Source organism: Podarcis muralis, chromosome 5 (genome assembly GCF_964188315.1).
Source record: "Podarcis muralis chromosome 5, rPodMur119.hap1.1, whole genome shotgun sequence".
NCBI lineage: Eukaryota > Metazoa > Chordata > Lepidosauria > Squamata > Lacertidae > Podarcis > Podarcis muralis.
Genome location: NC_135659.1, coordinates 21,131,806 through 21,150,674, shown reverse-complemented (window position 1 = coordinate 21,150,674; position 18,869 = coordinate 21,131,806). Strand labels below are relative to the sequence as shown.

The 18,869-nt window shown below is 50.3% G+C and overlaps 1 protein-coding gene across 1 annotated transcript in view; it reads right to left on the bottom strand.

Moving 5' to 3' along the window:
• The window catches only part of LHX9 (LIM homeobox 9), a 47,508-nt gene extending 39,529 nt beyond the window's left edge, over window positions 1-7,979 (bottom strand). Inside the window, exon 1 of the mRNA XM_028732555.2 lies at window positions 7,841-7,979. The gene's annotated coding sequence lies outside the window, so the exon portion shown is untranslated. The remainder of the gene's footprint in view (window positions 1-7,840) is intronic.
• Between the last annotated feature and the right edge of the window lie 10,890 nt (window positions 7,980-18,869).

The following is an 18,869-nucleotide window of genomic DNA, read 5'->3' as shown; positions in this document are numbered from 1 at the left end:
CGCATTTTAACAATGGGAAAGTGTGTGTGTGTGTGTGTAAGTGAGAGAGAAATAAGGCGGATTTCTTTGAATGAATCTGGGCTTTGGAGGGACTTTGCTGGAAAGAAAGAAAGAGGCACAATCTTCTCCACCTTAAGCAAATCCCCAAGTCCCACCTTGAGCTGAGCAAGCCGGGGAAGCACGTGGCTGCCATCCTGCGCGCACCTTCTTGGGAGGGAGGGAGGGTTTTAAGATCAATCCACCGACCGACTTCCTGGCCAAGGTGCACAGGATCGCACTGCGCACATTTTTACGCGGTTAGCAATCTCACAGATGCTTGCGTTGAGCGGGATCGCGCCCCCAAGAGTGGCAAGTCGGTTACTCCGGAGGGGGCCCCTGTTTCGCTTCCATGGCCCCCAATTCCACGCGAAAGAACCGAGGGAGCAGATTTAAGAAATCTCGCAGGTTGGGGGTCGGGAAGCGGGACTTTGCGCGTGTTGGGGGACGCCTTTTCTGGAGGAGCCCTTTTCATCTCTCGTAGGCAGACCCGAAAGAAGAAACTTCTCTGTTTCTTACCGTTTTAGTGTTTAAAAGTATGGGTTTGATCTAATTCCAGACCTCCTAAGATAAAAAAGGCAGGGGACGCGTGGTATAATGTTAGAGTAAGGGAAGAACTGAACCGAGAAAGACATTAACCTCAATTTGAGAACATATTTGAAGTAAGGACTAGCAGGTTTAGGGAACTCCCTAATGGGGTGGGGTTTAGTAGTTGAGGATTCAAGTCTTTAATGGCTTTCAGCCATTATCATGTGATCGAGAAAACCCCTTTCGTTGGATCAGCGGAGTTGCTCAGCTGTGGGGCGCAAGCTTCCAGTCCCACAGCGCTCTTCTCCAGGCAGAAAGGAAAGCGCACCTGGGAAGCCAGCTGTTTCCGCCCTCCGGACACAGCTTGGTCCATGGCATTTGCCGGACCCTTCCACCTTGGGAAAATCGTATAGGTTTAGGGCCAACACAGGAATCCTCATCTCTTTCTCTCCCCTCTCTTTGGTACATTTATTTCTCTTTTTCGCCTCCCTGTTGACTTTTCACACCGCTGCCCCGACCGGCTGTTTCCTGACCTCCCCTGAAGCAAGTCTCCCTTCAGAAATACCCGCCGCAGAGTCTAGTGTGACTCCTGAAATGGCATCAAGAAGCCTCCACTGCCTTCCCCCCAAACACTTTCCTTCCAAGCCACGGACCTTACAGGGCTGGAAGAGATAACCTTCCTTCCCCCACTGTTTGTTAGTGGTTCTTTAGTCGTGGGGCGCGAGGGTGGGATGGAAAAGGGCGCCCTTTGCGTGTGGATAGGTCTCTCCCTCTGCATCAGCCGGTCGAAAGGCAGAAAGCAACTCAGAAAACACATTCGAACCGAGAAGAGAAAGCCAATCAAGTGAAATAAGCTTGGATTATAATTTTTTGAAACACACACACACACAAAGAATTCCTCTCTTTCTGTTGGCACGTCACAGCCCAGAACAGCAGGGCTGTCTATTTACTGTAAGTAATGCAATTAGGAGAGAAATCTCCCATTGAAAGGGGAATCTAAGACGCAGAAACCAGTGGAGGAACAGAGAGAGAGAGAGAGAGAGAGAGAGAGAGAAAGGACAGACCTAGGACTTTTCACGGGTCAAGCTTGTTTGTGGCAGGACCTACACACACACACACACACACACACAGAGAGAGAGAGAGAGAGAGAGAGAGAGAGAGAGAGAGAGAGAGAGAGAGAGAGAGAGATTGGATGGCCGGAAAAGGTTACAATGGAAAGACTTTCCTTGGGCGCAATGCCGCCCCTCTGGAATCCTAGAGGAGAATTGCGATGGCTTTGAATGGAGCAGAACCTGCAGCACTATGAGCTCGTTCCGGGGAATCCCTCGGAAGTCCCACTGTGGCTCAAGCCTCTCCGGACCCACATATAAGTGTGGCTGCGGCCTCCGCTCTCCGTGGTAGTCAGGCACGTCTCTAGAGAAACATGTCCACTTGAACGCCATGAACAGGCTCTTCCGTGGGCGTAGGATTGCAGCCTAAGCGCGCAACCTCAAGTGCGTTTTCTGAAAAAGGCCCACTGCATTAGATGGGGCTGGCTCCCCGGGAAGCGCGTACAGGATTGCAGCCCACGACTGGAGCTGTGTTTTGAGCAGACACGGACAGGGTTAAGCTGATCTACAGGAATGTGAGGCTAGGAGTGAAAAAGAGGGGCAGTTTAAGATTTGCTCCTTGACGGGACGGATCAGATTTTGTTAGCAGGAAAAGTGCGGGTCGCTCTGTCGTTTGGATGTTACCTGAACCGCCAGGTCTAAAACCGTTTAGTAGGTGATAAAAACCACACTTGTTCTCGTTGTTTTAAACACCTTTACAGATCCGGGGTCAAAAGAGGGTATGTGGATATTTAAGAGGTCGGAGCTGTGGAGTCAAAAGGAGCTTCGTTCTAAAGCTTCATAAGGTATTACTGTCAAGCGCCTTTGGCACTCCAGCTGAAAGGCGATATGCACTAAAAACAACAGCAACCGTGAAATTCATTTCCATTTGATGTAATGGAAGGGCGGGTTAATACTGGCAACTGACAAGCAAGAAGGCAAGTTTGACTCTCATTAGGAAAGCCACTTTCACAGTCAGGACAGGATACCGAATGCTTCAGTCACATGATGCCCATTGGTGGGATAAATGGTTTTTACATATACTGTATATATTATCTTCACCGTCATTTGTTTGTTTGTTTGTTGTTATTTGCTAAAATTAAAGCCAGCTAGGGGCAACAGCAAAATGGTACAGGCCGCCGTCTCCCTCGCGCTTCTTGAGCGCGCAGAGACACTTGGCCGAGCGCAGTTGGAGACAGAATGCTGGGCTCCAATAATGGGAAGGGACCTAAAGCTATTCTTATGTTCCTCACTGGGGCGCTGGGCTAGGCCTCGTCCTCGCCGCCCTCTCCAGCCACTCTCCTCTTGTGACACGAACCATACTTTGCATTCTCTCCACAGAGAGAGAGACTTCTAGGCTGCTTCTGCGCATAAGGGTCGGCGACTCGAAGTCCTGCTGCGCTCGAAGTCAGGGCGCCGAAGGCTCAACCAGGTCCAGCTTGCGGGCTTCCCAGAGGCATCTAGATTGCCATTGTGAGAGCAGGCTGCTGGCTTTGGGTGGTCGCTGGTCCGATGTCCAGTAGGACTCTTCTTAGGTCTCCAAGCACACTTACATGGTTGCTTTTAAGTGAACATGTTTAGGGTGCAACACTAAGCCCAGGTTGCAGACCGGGTACCTGCAGTTTAAACCATCAACGCGCAGTTGATCTCCTGGTTCCCAAATGATGACGGTCTAACTATGCTGCCTGTCTGCCTATCTTTGCTTTCGCCTTTTCATCTTTCTGTCTTGGAACTGGAGATTCGGATGGAAAAAGTGATCTCTAGAAAAGTGAGTTCTCCGGGTGAGCGCTCTGGAAAGGATTTGAAGACTCCCTCTTCTCTCCTGGAAGCGGGTCAGAAGAACCCCAGAAGAACCATTTCCGGGCTGAAGCTCTTTTCCTTCCTGGGTCTGGAATCAAAAGCGAGAGCACTTGGGAAGTTGCTTGCTTCTCTTCCCTTCCCCCTCCAGACTCCTTTGCTTGTTCTTGAAGGTAAAGCCGGAACGGCGGCAGGAGCAGAACAAAAAACGCTGGGTCCTTCCGAGGCGCTGCAGCCGCTAGGTGCTTACATTCTTAAGGCGCAAAACTGAAAACTGAAAAGCCCAGGGAGAGTTCTCCCCTTGAAACCAATGAGGATCTTGACAGAGCTTCACTTTGGCTACATCGTGTCCTAAATTTAGACGGGGGGGGGGGCGAAATAATAACGTAAACAAAACCCCGCCTCCTTTTCTCTAGAGTTGGGCACGCACGCTTCATTCATGAAAAGCAACCCTAAAGTTGTTCTGGGTCAAGTTTCGATAGTTTTGAGTTGACTCCCTTCGGTGCCTGATCCTTCACACAAAACCTACCTCGCGGTGTTGTTGCAAGGGGGTGGGGTGGGGATAAACACCTACAGAAATGACAGCAACGTGTTTCCTTTTCTGCAAGAACTCAGCCAAGGAGACCCGAGTGTCCCCACCTTATCTAAACACACTCATCCAAAACCCATCGTCCTCGGAAGCAACCCCAAACACTGCTGCTGCTCTTGCGCAAGGGCGCAACCCGATCCTATGCTTCTCTGCCCAAAAACGAACCCCACGCCGACTTTAATGGGGGTTTCCTCACAGGTCAAGGGCGCAAAGGATTCTCGCCATAAGGTGTGTTGTGTTAGACAGCAGCACCTCCCGGGTCTTCCCCCGGAGAAAGGATGTTGAGGAGTTTCCTGCGAAGAACCGGCGAGTTTCCGAAGGCCTTTCTTTCAGCAGTCAAGGTGAATCTCCTTCAATTTCTTTTTACCAGATCTCCCTTTTTTTCCTCGAGAAGCTGGAAAGGGCTGCCGCTTGCAGGAAGGCTGGAGGGGGCGAAGGAGGCGTCTCGGAGGAAGAGCTGGCAAAATACCCCCCGGGTATGTGAGCAATTGGGGGCAGGAGGAGACAAGTTGCTGGTGGGAGAGACGGAGAGATACAACCGCGCTCGGGAAATCCTAGAGGACGCACAAGGTGAAAGCCAGGGGCTAAACGAGGGTTGCCCTGTTTGTTGGCATATACTTTGGGTTTGGAAGAGAAGGCCCTTCCCTATCTGGGGCCTGCAGGGAAACAGAGCTTGTAGACGCCCCAAATTAGGAAAAACATTTTTGGGGGGGTGTCAAGCATTGTGGAGCCACTGGGCGCAGAAGCTCCCGGACGCTCTGTATAAGCGCGGATTTATTTATTATCATAATTATTGCCACCATCATAATTAATAACAAACAGAGTGGATTCCTATCGTTGTTGCGTTTGTTATCATAATTATCGTTTCGTATAGATGAAGCGCCAAAGGGGAGGGAACCAAGCCTGTTCTTACAACAGAATCTGAATATAACGGATAATCGGCGCTCCTTGTCGGAGCGTTAAATGGTAGATAGTGACAAGCGTCGTTTTCACACGGCCATCATGCTTGTCCATTGTCGTAGGAGGAGAAGGGTTTTTTTGGGGGGTGAGGGAGCGGAATACGGGGGTGTAGTGAAACACAAAAGCTCCAGATTTTGCACTCCGCGCTTCAAGGCGCGTGGAGGATGGATGGGGGCGATTTGTTCGGCTCGGGCTAATCCCCCGGTAAACGGCTCCCCCAGCCTCTGCAACAAAACCGTTGGCGGCGAGCCTGCGAAGCAGCCGGGCTTTGGCACAGGCGAGGAACATGCTCCGGCGAGAGGGTTTAAAGAAGTAAAATAGAAATCCAAGCGATTATCAAGAGAAGAGAGGAGATGGGGAGGGGAGCCACTGGAACCCTCCGTCCGGCCCCTGTTCCGCCACAGGCGAGGGTCTAAAGCCTATTACAGCGTGAAGGGGGCTTGTCTTTGGCTCTAGGACAAAGTATCCACGTGCGGATTAATAACTGACCAACAAATAATTAGACAGAGGAAGGATAAGGAAACCCGAAAGCGGAGACGGCTAATCATTTTGCTCTACGCACTGGCTGCCTCTGAACAGAAAGTAGCCTGGCTCCGTTTTAATAGAGCAGTGGGGGACCTGAAAGTGTGTGTGTGTGTGTGTGTGTGTGTGTGTGTGTGAGAGAGAGAGAGAGAGAGAGAGAGAGAGAGAGAGACTCAGAAGGGTGACTGATTCTATCCACATCATTGCGTAAAGGGACAAGGCGAGTCACTCTTCATTGTGTGAGTGACTGTGGACCAAAAGTCACCAACAGATTCCTCCTTTCAGGGGAATCTTGGATCTCAAACGTCCCCCAGCCTTTCAAAAGACACCGCTTCCTGATCTTCTCCTCTGCCAGAGGGAGCTAACGATAGATCTAGCTATGTTTGGAACGCTATAATCCCTGTTCGGGGCCTCCAGAGCTGGCTGGCGATGAAACATAACTGTCTCCAGGTTGGCTCCAGAGTGCGATGATGGCATTGAGAAAGCAAAAGGTCCCAGGGTGTCTTCAGTGGGGCTTACTCTCATCCGAGTTGGCAAAGGATTGCACTCTTAATCATAGATGTATAGGCTGAAGGGACCCTTAATATTACGGTTAAGGGTGCAAGCCTACTCACACTTCCATGGGAGTAAGCTCCACTGAAGATGCATCTTACAGGCACCTAGTGAGCACAAAAGTTCAGGGCTTCCTTGGATTCAACGAAGCACGTGCTCAGATCCTTTCCTTGACATCAGTGGGACTTGCTTAAGTGCGCTTGGTTCAAGCCCATTGTATCGAAGAGCTCAGCACACCTATATTTTAGAAAAACAAAGGAAGCGCCCAGAAGGAGCAGAATTGTTTTGGTAGTCGCCTCCTGAATCTCACACGCACATCAAGCGCCGGAACGGAATCAAAATGCCAAACAAGGCAAACGTGGCAAAAGTCCCTCCAAGATAAGTCTCCCCTTCTTATTAGTCTTTATTGGGGACTCCGTTTCAGGGTTGTTGTTTTTTCAATTTCAGGTTCCAGAGGTACTAAGCTTCGGCTCGCCTTCCTTCCCCTGTCTGTTTCCTCCGGCTGTCTCAAGAACCACTTTTTTTTTGCTGTTTACTGAGGTTCCCTCATTATTATTTTTTAAAAACTATTACTCATTTGTGCCGGGACCAACGGGCAAGAAGCAAAAGAAACCTTCCAAGGATGCCCATATTCAGATGAGAAAGAGAAATAAAAGTTTTCTCCTACCGGATTAAACTGAAAGGAAAAAAAGGGATGATTTGGAGCAAAGCAACGAGGGGCTTTTAAGAAGCGAACAGAAAAGCCCCTGGCGCCGGATTGCAGGTCTCCAGCCCCCAGCCAGAGAAAGAGAAGCGTAAAAAGGGGGGAGGCGGCGGCCGGGTCTCTAACGCGAAGGGGGTTTCAAGAGAAGGGCTTCTGAAGCTAATAATGGAAGCTCGCCTTGTATACCTCGCCCGCCTGCGACTTAAGCCAGTTTGCCGGCGAGGCGAGGCGAACCGAGGTAGGGAAAAGGCGCACGGGGAGCGCGTAAAAATTCACATCGCAAAAGGAGGGCTGGTTTTATTTCTGGCGAGTCCAGATGCAAAACCCCCGCGGCTCAAAGAAACCCCTTCATCCCTTGAAGCAGCCCCCAAACCTGCCAGCTTGACTTCTAAGCTCCACAACAGACCGGATCCTGTCCAGATAAGGCACCCCCACCCCCACTCAAAACACGTCTCCATGCCTCCAATGGGAACACACCTGAGGAGATGCAGGTTGCTGTTGTAAAAGTTATTGTTCTTATTTTTATCGCCATCATCATCGTTATTAGCAGTAACAACCCTGAGATCCGTAGCAAACGTTCAAGGCAGCGTCTTACCTGAAGAGCTCTAGAAAGGGGTGTTTATTTGGGGGCCCCCAAAGTGGTTCCTCCTTAAGGGGTAAGAAAGGGGGATGGGTTTGGGGATGGAGGGACGGAAGGGAGAGACGCGGTGATGTAACCAAGAGGAGGAGGTTGGTCCTTCTCGCAAAGGATTCCTGCGTTAATTAAAATAAACAAGCTAATTGGGGGGTGGGGGTGGGGAATGAGAGTTCCGCTCTTTCTCTTTCCTTTCTCTCTCTTCCCGCCCGCCGCCCCGCAATCGCAATCTCCACCGCACCTCTATGGAGAACTGGCGCAAATGTCTAACCTCTGGCATCTTACCACAGCACCTTGCTTTTGAGGGGATCTATAATCCCATGTAGAAATGCGGCTAGTAGTAATACTAATAGATAGAAATTTCCCTTCCCAGCAAATGAAAAGCAATAATAATAAATTAATTAATTAATAATAATGAAATCGGACCCTACCTGCCAGTATTCGCAAAGCTGCGAGGTCTGCCTGCTTAGCACTCCATCAGTGATCAGGTGAGGGAGACCTTGCGGTAAAGAAAAACGAGGGAGCCAAGAGCGTGATTGGAAACGAGGGATGAAGGGAGCTGCCAAACGTCTCCTCCCCACCCCACCCCCACCCCCCGCTCCCCAATAGACGCATCAAGGGGGGGGGGAGACGCTGTTTGGCGCACAATGCAACCTTCCTTCGCTTTGCCTGGATTGAGGTCTAGGTGGATTGATTTACAAGAGCGCCTCAGCCTCGATTCCTGCGCGCTCCTCTTCTTGTCTGAAAGTGCGCGCTCTGTGTGTTTGTGTATATTGAAATACATATATATATATATATTAAAGGGGGGGGGAAAGACCACTGTTGCTAGCCTACGGGATGTCTGATGCCTTCCCATTAAAGATAACTCCTCTCTCTTCTCTCTCTCTCTCTCAATCGTCAACTTGATGTGATCTGATCTGATCCGCGGATGCGGAGAGAAGACCTGGCTTGGCCAGCTAAAAAGGAACTTGAAACACACAGGATTATTCTAAGGAAAGCAGGGAGGATTGCAGAAGCACGGGCCCCATCTTAACTCAATTAAAAAAGAATCAGGTGCTTGTAGGAACGGGATTCACTCTTGCTGCTCTTTCCTTCCTTCCTTCCTTAGGATGACAGCAATGCCCCTGAAAGAGAGATCCACCGAGGCCAAAGAAACAGGGGAGACAAGGCGAGGGTTGGAAATCACCTTGTAAAGACTTGGGGAGAATCACTGCACAGACTTTATTCCCGGGGTTGAAAAGGGCAAGGACGCAATCGACGCGGGGGAAAGTCTCCTGCGCAAGCCCCCGCCCCTTCGCCCAGAAATGAAGGAGGTTAGTGGTTTTGCTCGGCTGATGGCGCCCATTTCAACCGCGCCGCCTCCGCAGGTGAAGTTCCCAGTCGATTGTCTCGCTAAGCCCATCTTCCTCTTGCACAGGAATGTCAACTCGAATAAAATATTTGAATGGCAATGCCCATCAACTTGGGGGGGGGATAAAATATTTTATGGGGCGGGGGCGAAGGGACCTCGGCCCTTAGGAATGGGCTCCTTTGCCCCTGCAGCTGGTTATTTGCAGCCCGACCCTAAGAACGCCTTACTTGGAATTTCGATGCCATTCAGTTAAAAACAGGAACTAGGAGTGGAATAAAAATTACTTCCCAAAGTTACATGTTTACGACCAACCACAAAAAAAAATCGCGGTTTCTATCCACAACAGGAGGGAGGGGGGAACTGATCGCTGATCAATAATGAGAAACCGTGGTCACTCTCCTCTCGTTTGCTTTTATCTCTTGTGCAACCTCAGTTCAGTTCAGTTCCACCTCATAATTCTCTGTGATCAGCTCCTTCATCGACTGATGATGGATGGGATGATCAACTTTGTTCGTATCTGGGAGGAATGGCTTTTAAACAACAACAACACAGAACGTGAATATATTTAATCAGAGTTGAGTGGGAAAGAAATCTGTCTCACGCGAGTGGGCGAGACAGCGCATAAACTTCTTCTTGTTGTTTATTTTTCTCTTTTTCCAAAAATAAAAAAATAAAACATCCTGTATTGTAGACACTAAATTAATCGTACCACCAAGCCACCGAACCACCGTCACTTTCCAGTTGTCAAAAATACTGGGCAAGATTCTAAAACTCATCGATTTCAGTGAGTGGCGTGTATATGTGTTTGTGAGAGAGGGAAAAGTCTTTGTGCCGAGGCACAGAAGAGAGTGGCATATGGCCACCTTTCCAAAGGGGGTGGGGGTGAGATGTGGCGAGACAAGCGTGGTCCCACTTTAGTTGGAGGAACTAAGTTGGTTTGGCTTTAAAAGCACGTCACAAAGTGTTTTCCCTACTGCTGGAATAAGAGCTTCGAGGTCTCCATTTACGCTCCAAAGACAAGTAGCAAACCTCCGAGCAGAGGTCTCCTCCGCCCTACTAAGCGCCGTCCTATACGCCTCAGAGCAGCTAAAGAGTAGGGTACCCCCCTCGGCTCCATCTCTTTACGCACGATAAATTCGACGCATTAGGCAGAACGAGGTGCTTGGATTGTGGACTGTACCACTTCAGGTGTGTGAATGGGGCGCGGTATTGTGGACATAGCCTCCGATGTTTACACAACCCCCCTCAAAAAAACCACAACTTCCTTAACCTCTTCTCCATTGTGTATTAATGTACTCCGCGCAGAGTCCTTTGTACGGGGGGGAATTTCTTCTCAAATCTGATTTCGCCCCCCTCACCAGCAGAAGGAACCACCTTAAGTCTTGCCACTTCATCTTGCCTAATGGCGTGGTGGATGCAGTGTGTTACTCACGTGGCCTTTTAAATAATAATAATAATAATAATAATAATAATAATAATAATAATAATAATAATAATAATAATAATAATAATAATAATAATATGAGGGGTTTTTTAGTAGTGGGGAGGAGCCTTGCAGTGGACCTGCCGCAGGTTATAGCGCTTGGAGTCTCTCTCTCTCTCTCCACCCTGCCTTCTGTTTGTGGGATAACCAGATGCTCCGGGTTTTCTTCTGGCGTCAGAGGTTCCTTAAAGTTAAAGCGGGGCGGGGAGGTAGAGAATAAGAAGAACCGGGAGAGAAAGAGGGCAGAACCTTATGGGCCGAATCCTCATTGTTTTTGAAGAGAGCAGGGAGGCTTTTCAGCATGCAGAAAAAGACAAAAGGCATCTACATCTACATCCTTCTCCAAAGCGCCGGACGTTAAACAAATCCTACACAATCTAAAGGTTAACAAGATAAGACCAGTTCTCGGATTACTCGTTCTTACTTCTTGTAGTGCTCCCTTTCACCCCCACCCCACCCTTCGCTACTGTTTGGGGAAAGGCAATGATTTGGCTAAAATTGAAGACAGCCACGGAGGAGCGGGGCTTGTGGATTTCATTAGGGGCTCCTCGACCTTTCCCACTCGCCCTTCCCGCTACGCGCCCCCAATAATTGAAGCATTGGGAAGAACCGTAAAACAAGCTATTTAGTAAGGGCGGGGGGGGGGGGCAGCGGCACCGCCACGAGATGTCCTGTCTCAGTGAAAAGCAGGACAGTCCCTACAAGCTGCGGAATAGCCAACATTCAAATCTTGCTTTCAAAGAGGCTTCAACAGCCGTCTAAAAAAGGAAACGTGCGGAGTCTCTGCAGCAAGGGCGTTCCAAAGATTGAGCGGCGGCGCCGCCACCACCAAAGAGGCCCAGTTTTGCTTTGGGGCCAGTGGCATAGCGTGGGTTGTCAGCACCCGGGGCAAGGCAAGTAATTTGCGCCCCCTAACCCGTGGATTTGCGCCCCCTAACCCGTGGATTTGCCCTAACCCCAGATGTTGCGCCCGGTGCGGCCGCCCCCCCCCTGCACCCCCTACGCTACGCCACTGTTTGGGGCCTCTTTTTCTCAGTCCTACTTAGCATAGGAAGACAATTTCAGGGGGCTGTGGGTGCTTGGGCAGCCACAATAATATAATTTGGGGGGGGGACAGGCACCCACAAACTCAATGAAAAAAGCCAGCAGGGAGAGAAGTAGTTCAGTTCTGTCTTTCGCAGCCAGCGAGCGAGGCATTTTTTTTCTGGGTGGTGGGGCTGGGGAAGGGAAGCAGAGTGTCTCTGCCTCAAAGTCCCTCACCGCATAGAAGGGTGCCTCGCTGGCTGTTGGCTGCATGGCATCACACGCACTAGGTGCAGGTGTGTCCGTGTGATGTTGCACATCCATGTGGGGCAGCGGGCAGTGCACACACAATCCTGAGGGCAAGATGGCGCCCCTGCTACTTGGAGATGCCGGGAATTGAACATGGGACCCTCTTAATTCAAAGCAGACGCTCTGCTACTGAGCTAGGGCTCTTCCTCGCTTGCATTCTCCAGGCAATGTGGGGATTAGGGAGGGAGAGAGGGAGAAGGACCTCCGTACGCCGGCTCTCTCACTGTTCCAAACCCTTGCAAATTGTTTCGTTCATTTCACTCGCCCGGGGGCTCAGTCTATGCAAAGCTACGACAGAGGCCGCAGCTGCCCACCTGCAAGGCAAGGAGGCGAGCAGGTGACCAGGGCAGCAGACGCTGATCGAAGCGCTGCGTCTAGCTTAAAGCAGCTCTTTGAGGAAAGGCTGGCAGATGGTTTTGCGCAAGGAGAATATAATGGGAAACGAAGAGAGTTGCTGTTGCTCTCCCGACTATGGACGGCGTCAGAAATTGGGTGCCACGGGCTGCAAACCTGACGCCAAGCTAAATCTGCTGATGTTTAGGGTGTCTCGAGACTCAGCGCTGCGGCAGGTTGGAGGGGCTCCCTGTCTGGAAACGCCATGCAGACTGTTTCCTAGGATCGAGTCCTACACGGGCATCGGTGGGGCTTGCTTGCGCGGGATTGGGCAACCTTGCGTTCCCTCCCTAAAAGTTCCCTTTGAACTCATTTTGACACGAAGGGGAAATGTGTGTGTAGCAGCCACGCAGCTACAAGACAGCTCCTTCTGTGCTCGCTTTACTGGGGAAGTGGGTCTTACTTCTGAGTAAACAGCAACAGGACCACGCTGCATCCGTGCGATGTGCAGGTCCATGGGAGCATCTGCCTCCTGCGGGGCTTACAGAAAAGGAACCTCGGAGCCAGAGAGAACGCGGCCCTTCAATGCACTAGATGTGGCCCTCAACCCGCTTCCCAGGCTAAGCTCCCTTCTTATGCCACGCACCCTCACGGACCCTGCTCTTGATCTTCCTGGGGCGCTTCTGCCTGGCTCTAAAGTCTCCTTGAACTGTCATCATGCATTTTGCGTGGAGGGCAGGTGATGGAGAAACGTTTTTCCGTGTGCACGGAGCTAACTCCGACTTCTGGCCGCTTGCAACGGGGAATGACCCCTTCCTCGCCCCGCCCACTTGTTGCTTCTGCCCCCCCCCCCCCACCATTGATTGGCATGTGGCCTCCCGAAAGCAATGAGGCCCCCTGGGTTAAGAAAAGCCGCCGCCCCCTGCTTTCTAGCAAACCATCTAAACCACATAGCCAAATTGAAGCGGGGTTTGCTCCGAAGTCAGTCTCACGGTGTCAATTCCTATGTGAAGATGGCAGTCCAGGTCTGGCAGGAAACGGAACCCTTTGCGGTGATCTGGAGGAGCTGAATGCTGGATCCTTTGCTTGCGCAAAGCAATTTTGAACCCTCCCTCCCCAAAGAAACGTCTTTCCTTTGACCTAAAGGTGGATAAAACAATCATCAAACTTACCGCAGTGCCCACACAGCCATGTGGCAAGATCAGGAAAGGTGCATTCACACGTGCACGGGATGCTTGCAGCACCAGTCCCGAACTCTACGGGAAAGCTTCCTGATTATTACGCACAATCTAAAACGCAGTCCTTTCCCATAGAGAGCGTTTACACGCTTGTTTAGCGAACAGTCACCAAACGTTGAGACCTGTATGTGTGGATCGGGGGTCTTTAACGTCCTGCCAGACGGTAGGAAGAATGGTTAAAACCACTGGATTACCCATTAGGTATGGCGAAATGCTCGTTTTTATCGAACCACCCACAAAAGTGCTTAGGGAAGCTAGTATTCATAAACACAGTCAGGTCACTTTAACGCTTCGGAGTTGCTTCTTGCGATGCACCCGCGCTGCATTTCCTTCTTTAAAATGACACCGATTTCCAAGGCAGCCTTGGGAAACCACTTCTTTCTTGAATTCTCCATTTCCTAGATGTCAGACGCCGCTCATAGCGCCCTGGGCTTGCGGAGAGCCCGAGCAAGAGAAGTTGCTCTCCATGGGAACAGATGCAGCGAGCAAGGCTCCGATCCGAAGCTCATCTTTCCCCTTCATCTGAAGGCAGCCCAGTTCAGGGAAGTTTTGAGTGCGTGGTGTTGTATTGCGCTTTTACTGTTTTTTGTTGGGAGCCGCCCATCAACGTCGGAAGAATTTAGCAAGGGGTGGGATTTCCTATTAAAGGCAACTGAAGCCTGCTGCAATCCTATATAGTACACACACTTCCCTTACTTCTGAGTAGACACGCGTAAAAGGCTTTCGCTATGTATTTCTTCTTCTTTTCCTCGGCTTAATTAATTGCCCAGAAGGGAGAAAGGAAACGCGGCCTGCCGCCAATGCTACCTGCTGCGGCCGGCCTCAATAATGGACTGCTCCTCCTTGTTTGTCCCTGGAAGCTCAGGAAGTGGCCTCAGTAAGACTCGCGCAGGGGATCCATCCAAGGACGGGAGATTTCCTGGGCTGGAATCTGGGAGGGAGAGACGTCGCTGCTGTTATACTAAGCTGGATCATGAGTAAGCAGTGCATTCTAAGTATCTATTAACCCGTCGAAAATCTTCACTGAATGCAGTGACTTGCTTCTGGTGGGGTTGCTCAAAGAGAGCCAGTGTTGCCCAGCTGGACTAGAGCGCGGAGTTCAAATCCGCAAGTAGCCGTGAAGTTCAGGGGATGATCTTGAGCCAGCCACCAGCTCTTAGCCTGACCTACCTAACCGAGTGATGGCGAGGGTCATGATTCGGAAGAGGAGCGGGAGCTATATAACCATCTTGAGCTCCCTGGAGGAAAGGGTCGGGTCGGGATGCAATAAGAACGAAAGTTTTCTCTGGAGAGAAAAGTGCTGAGGATGACGCCGTCTTGTTGTTGTTTAGTCGTTTAGTCGTGTCCGACTCTTCGTGACCCCATGGACCAGAGCACGCCAGGCACTTCTGTCTTCCACTGCCTCCCGCAGTTTGGCCAAACTCATGTTGGTAGCTTCGAGAACACTGTCCAACCATCTCGTCCTCTGTCTTCCCCTTCTCCTTGTGCCCTCCATCTTTCCCAACATCAGGGTCTTTTCCAGGGAGTCTTCTCTTCTCATGAGGTGGCCAAAGTATTGGAGCCTCAGCTTCACAATCTATCCTTCCAGTGAGCACTCAGGGCTAATTTCCTTAAGAATGGAGAGGTTTGATCTTCTTGCAGTCCATGGGACTCTCAAGAGTCTCCTCCAGCACCATAATTCAAAAGCATCAATTCTTTGGGGATCAGCCTTCTTTATGGTCCAGCTCTCATAAAGAAGGCTGATCTCCGAAGAATTGACTAAACGCGACTAAAAAAAATAAATTTGAAAACATTGGAAGTGCGCCCCCTAGCGTTCAGTTCCATGGGGAACCGGGCAAGGTGTGTTACAGGCCCCATGTAGTCCACCATCTCGTTCTCACAGTGGCCAGCCAAATGTCGGTGGGAAACATGCAAGCAGGACCTGAGCCCAACAGCACTCTTCTCCCCCCCCCCCACCTGTGATTCCCAGCGACTGGTATTCATAGACTCATAGAGCTGGAAGGGACCAGCCCCCTGCAATGCAGGAATCTTTTGCTCAACATGGGGCTTGAACCCACAAGCCTGAGATTAAGAGTCCACGCTCGACGGACGGAGATTCTAAACTGGAGGTGGAGAGTCTGTGGCCCACCAGTTGTTCCCATCATCCCTGACAATCTCTGACCATTGGCCAAGCTGGCAGGGGCAGCTGGGAGTTGTAGTTCATCAGAGACCCAGTGTGCTGCTGTGGGAAGAGGGAAGAGTGCTGGACTAGGACCTGGGAAATCAGGGATCACATCCTCTCTAACCAGTGAAGCTCACTGGGTAGTCTTGGGCCTCCGAAGAGGCGGATTTATTTCCCCCAAAGCCTCCCTTTGCATTTTCAGTGGGATACATATGCAGAGAGATGGTAGAATTCAGAGATGGCAGAATAGACTTAATACAGTGGATGCTCGGGTTGCGAACGTGATCCATGCGGAATGAACATTCGCAACCCGCAGTGGCCTGTCTGCGCACACGCAGGTTGCGATTCAGCGCTTCTGAGCATGCGCAACCGCCGAAACCCGGAAGTAACCCGTTCCGGTACTTTCGGGTTTCGGCAGTCCGTAACCCGAAAAAATGCAACCTGAAGCGTCTGTAACCCGAGGTATGACTGTAATGGGAACGTCACGTTTTTGAATGTTGCAGCAAGTTAACTAGTTCCTACTTGCAGGAAGGGAAGTAGATATACTCTGTAATTGGGAAGGGCATGTAAGCTGTAGGGAGGTTGTTGTGTAAGGGGGGGGGAGCATGGAAGAGGGACACCGCTGCCCACCCTGTCCTGAAGTGGCACAGTCCATTCTACGACTGCAGGATTTCACCTGATTGTGCTATGTTTGTTGATCAAACAAATAAGCACAACAAAAGCTGAAATGCATCAAAGGTCACACATCTCCCCCCTCCCAGCCTCTTCCCTCTTGAGCTGTGGAGGCAAGAAGTCTGATAGTGCAAAATGTGCCCTGCTTTGTATGGCACGTGTGAGTTTGATTGCAGCCATAATCAATTCAAAAATAATTCAGGAAGATAAGACATTTTACAGGAAGGTGGAAGCAGTAACCACCCCTTCCATTTTGGGTGCAACAGCAGCTCACAATGAACTATTGTCTCACTTTTCCTTGAATAAGGAGGGAAGGTGTGTACAACTGTGGAGTTTATTTTTATTTTTATGTGTGTTAGAAATTATAGATCTCAACTTTTTAAAAAAAATTAATGAATCCTGGTTTGTATATTCATCAACCACTGTCTTTTCCAAGGTCTATAAAAGATACTGGCAATTGGATCCATAATTTATTGAAGCCACATTTCACAGTGGCAGCACTGGGGGGGGGGGTGGAATCTGGGGGTACACAGAAAGGGCAAAAAGTGTATTTTTAGATGTGTGTTGTATTCTGCCCAGAGTGGCTGGGGCAACTCAGACGGGTGGGATATAATAATCATGATGATGATGTTCAGCTCTCTGAAACAACAAAAAAAGTATTTGTTAATGACCAAAGTCTAGTAATCTAATAATAATAATAGGTGGGTGGGAATGAACTCCTAGTTTGTGGGGGAGGCACTTGCACCCTGCTCCTGCTCCTGCTCTGACACCAACCATGTTGCAGCATACATCCTGCTCATGAGAAGAGTGATTTGGAAGCCAGCCTTGCTGACGTCCAAGCCACACAAGTGTGTGTTGAACATTTCCAGCCAGGCATCCCAATCCTGAGGCGGTTGAGCTGATTGACTGAAGCATTAAGACAGGTCTCAACAGTGGAATGGCTTGGGCTTAAATCCAAGAACGTCAGCTGAAGACTGGCTTGTGCTTGTGTGTGTGTGTTCATCATCACTGCAGCATCAAAAGCGCAGGGATGGGGAGTCTGTGGCCTAAATCTGGCCAGCCATGTTTCTCACTCTGCCCCCACCCCCACCCCCACCCTGCACGGGCCACATACTTTCTTCCTCTGCATCAGTTCCACTTGCCCTCACCAACTGTTACATGGCTTTTGTGGTAATTGTGGCAGTTGCCGCCACTTGCAGATGAGAGGAAGGGCTGCTGCTGAGAGGGCAGGACCAAGCTGGCTATGCAGGCAAAGGTACCAGTTCACCTGGCATCCTCCCTGTGCACTGAGAAAGGGGAACCCTTTTCTCAACATGCAGAGAGGAAACCTGCGGAGTCTTCCTGTTTTGCAAGCTTGCTGTGGTTCCTCTTAACATAGCTGAGGAAGCGGGGGTCTTTTTCTTAGCAAAGCTTGCAAGTGGAGGTAAATGCCAAACACACGCCTTTACAGTCTTCCTGTCCGTTTTGCACATTAAACCTTCTGTCTTTCCCTTGGTGCACAAATTCGTTGACCCTAACACGTGTGAGTTAAGGGACCACAGAGCCTAGGACTTGCTGATCAGAAAGTCGGCGGTTCGAATCCCCGTGATGGGGTGAGCTCCTGCTGCTCGGTCCCTGCTCCTGCCAACCTAGCAGTTCGAAAGCATGCCAGTGCAAGTAGATAAATAGGTTCCGCTCTGGAGGGAAGATAAACGTTTCCGTGCGCTGCCCTGGTTTGCCAGAAGGGGCTTAGTCATGCTGGCCACATGACCCGGAAGCTGTACACCGGCTCCCTCGGCCAATAAAGCGAGATGAGTGCCGCAACCCCAGAGTCGGCCACGACTGGACCTAATGGTCAGGGGTCCCTTTACTTTTACCATATGTGAGTGTTGTGTCCAGTGTGTGTCCGTAAGTTTAGCCTCTGCCTGCAGGTGGTAGGTGGCCCCAGGACCCAGGGAATTTGCCCCTCAAGAAGCAAAATTTTTCCCTGCCCATGCATGTGCCAGTGAGCAGGCAGTGATCCAACCTGACAGGCAGAACTTTCCTATCACTTGAGACAAGATGCTTTTCAGTAGAGTTCATACATTCAGTGGCCAGCCAGGAATGGGTGGGTCACCTAGACATGCTCTCTCTTTCTCTCTTGGAAGATGCAAGATCTGCTGATGACTTTCATATGGGAGTAGGCACCACCTCTTTCTCACCTTGACGCCAATTTTTCCCAACTGTGTCATATCCAGTTGCTGTTCATCAAGTGTAGAATAATCTGGTGTAACAAAATCAGGTGATACATACATGCAGGGGAGCTGGTCTATTAGTGCAAGCGCAGTGTCTCACCAAACTCTGCCTCCACCTGCTTACTACTTTACTTACAACCAGTCTATGGGGTGACACTGACCGTCAGCTTCTCCTCCTTAGTCTCAGTCTCCTCCTCTTAACACAGCAGGGAGAAGAATGAGAACAAAACCAGAATGACTCTGCCTATCATTGACTCTGGCGCCCCCTGCTGTTGGCCTCCTCCCTGCTTCTGCCCTACGAGTCCTAATGGGCACCAGCTTCCACCGCTTACACGTCCGAACAAGCCTGCAGTTGCTTAAGAATATCTTGTTGAGCTTGTAGCCAAACGAACACACATTTGCAGAGCAAATATAGATAGATCATTCAGGACAAAGATGCTAATCCAATGATTGTGTTATGGATCAGTTTGGAGACTTTCTTTCAGCCTTGTGCTAGAAGAGAACCTGTCTTTTAAAGTCGCCTTTAAATGTTTCTCAAAGAGTAGCTCAGCACCACCAAGCGAAACAAAGCTAGCCTGAGCGTGGCTGGTTTCTCCTCTCCAGCCTGATAACTCTGGAAGGCAAAGCAACCATCTTTTCCCAGCCAGCCACTTATAACACCAGAGAAAGGGAAAGCC